At 46.1% G+C, this 2,411-nt stretch overlaps 1 non-coding gene across 1 annotated transcript; it reads left to right on the forward strand.

Moving 5' to 3' along the window:
• Nucleotides 1-310: 310 nt before the first annotated feature.
• On the forward strand, nt 311-474 carry LOC143528157 (U1 spliceosomal RNA). Its single transcript, XR_013134377.1, has one exon. It is a non-coding gene; the product is annotated as a U1 spliceosomal RNA (small nuclear RNA).
• The last annotated feature ends 1,937 nt before the right edge of the window (nt 475-2,411 follow it).

The following is a 2,411-nucleotide window of genomic DNA, read 5'->3' on the forward strand; positions in this document are numbered from 1 at the left end:
GGCATTTCTTGGTATAGGCAGGGCAGAACACAATCTGGAACTGGACTAGAAACTTAATTGTGTATGCAGAGCATACTAATGGTGTAGTATGAAGCAAAATGAAGCAGGACCCCCAGTGGTCCCCCATCCAGTGCTGCAGTCTTCAGGAAAACTTTCAAAGGCTCCCCAGGAATGTGATCCTCCTCCATCAGGAAAGTGTGGATGAAATTCGGATTAGCATTGAAAAGACAGAGGGGATTTGCTGACAGTACAAGACTACAGAAAGGGATTTAGACACCAACCCCATTGTGGGGACTCTCACCACATTAGCATACTTACCTGGCAGGGGTGAGACCATGATCAGGAAGGTGGTTCGCCCAAGGTGAGGCTCAGCCATTGCACTCAGGCTGTGCTGACCCTTGCGAATTCCCCAAATGGGGGAATCTCGACTACATAATTTCTGGTACTGGGGGAATGTGTTCGCGCTCTCCCCTGATACAGGGGCAGTCATGGCCTGGTGGTTAGGGAACTGGTCTTGTGACCGGAGGGTCGTGGGTTCGATTCCCAGACAGGCCATGACTGAGGTGCCCTTGAGCAAGGCACCTAACCCCAACTGCTCCCCGGGCGCCAGTGCCAGGGCTAGGGCTGCCCACTGCTCTGGGCATGTGTGATCCACAGCCCCCTAGTAACCACTAGTGTGTGTGTGTGTGTGTGTGTGTGTTCTGACTGCACAGATGGGTTAAAAGCAGAGGACTAATTTTGATTGGGGTGTAAAAATCACAATTGACAAAATATGGCACATTTCATTTCATTTGGAGCAGGTTCTACATGCTATCTAGGTATGTTGGTACTCTGGGGTGTATGGAGCTGACACTCATGTAGGAGATGGCCAGCTCTTCCACATATATACAGCGACCCTCCTGCTAGCAACAAAGTCTCTCAGCTGGGGTAGACAGGAAGTGTCACACTGCATATCCTCCTCGCGCTACTCACGTCCCACCTCGTGCCTGTGCTCAGCATGGTTCTCAGGATTCGCCCTCGGGCTCAGTGTGTTGGGACACAACGTGGTTCTGCTGGGTCTTTTAGGCCTGCCTCCTCTCAAGTCCAGACAAAGTGATGATCTGATGTAGGGTCAGTTCCTACATGCCAGTCCAGTGAGCGCATCGCTGTTCAGACCACTGCGGAAAGATACCAGCAGAGTTTGTTCATTCTCTCTGCTACCTGCAGTGACTGTATGGAATTCTCAACTGTACACAGATACATATATATATGTGTGCTTATGCATATGCATATATGCAGATATGCAGTTCTCTTGCTGACATTTTGGCAAGAGCTCTCTGCAGGCTCCTCGCTCATGTTCAATAACCACCTGGATGGCCATGATGAACAGCTCATAATAGAGTCGAAGCTCACTTTTAGCCAGAACTGTTTGCCTGTTCTGTACTGGGACTGGAATTGTTAATATATCTATCATTGTAGCAGAAAATGCTGTCAAACGTCTCTGGTTTGCTAACCAGAAACACCACACTGTGGTGAGCAACAGGAGTACAGGGGACAGGTTAGGGATTCACTGAACATAGTGCCTGAACACTTAAGATCTTTAATATTGGAGACTAATTGATTTAACTGATGTGACTGATTTAATTATTGATTGATTTAATTGCTCAAGCAGCTTCTGAGCCAAAGTGCTTACCGACTGTGTGAAACTCTCAAGCAGTTGTTGATTGTGCCCTGTGTTCCCATGCAATGTAAATGAGAGAGTCGGGATCCACCATCTGCATGGTTGGCAAAGTATTTCTATAATCAGAATCAGGAAGATGCTGGCAGACAAAATCAAACCACACTTTGAGGTGAGTCCAAACCACGTAGTCATAACACAGACAGAGGTCAAAACCAGCAATCAGTCAGGAAACCATCTGAAAAATAAACAAAGTCCAGAAAAAAGTCGAAACCAGAAAGGCAGGTACACAGGCAGAGGTTGGAAAGTCCAAATCCAAGAAACACAGTACAGAGAAGGCAGGGGCAAATAACCATGAACAAAACAGATCTGAGAAAACCAGTCAGTTCACTGGGAGAAAGCTATGGCAATACTTCTCGAAAAATATATGAGCGAAAATAAATACACTGAGTGAAACTGACAACAGGTAGAAACATTCAGAAGTCTGGGGATGATGATGTAGCCAGTAGCAGCTGTTGGTGGAAACAAGTGGTATGTACTGGTCAGGACAGGTTATGATGGGGAAAAGAGTGTGGTGATGCTGAGCTAGGAGGCAGTATGAGGAATGTTCACATCATTTTGTCATGGGAGAACGTTTAGTGAATATTATACACAGCAGAGGCAAATCATAGAAGTAATACAAATCCTTCAATTTGACACACTAAAAGCAATTTTTATGGATAAAATCAGACCTTGCTCAGATTTTAAAAACGTT

Source organism: Brachyhypopomus gauderio, chromosome 1 (assembly GCF_052324685.1).
Source record: "Brachyhypopomus gauderio isolate BG-103 chromosome 1, BGAUD_0.2, whole genome shotgun sequence".
Lineage (NCBI taxonomy): Eukaryota > Metazoa > Chordata > Actinopteri > Gymnotiformes > Hypopomidae > Brachyhypopomus > Brachyhypopomus gauderio.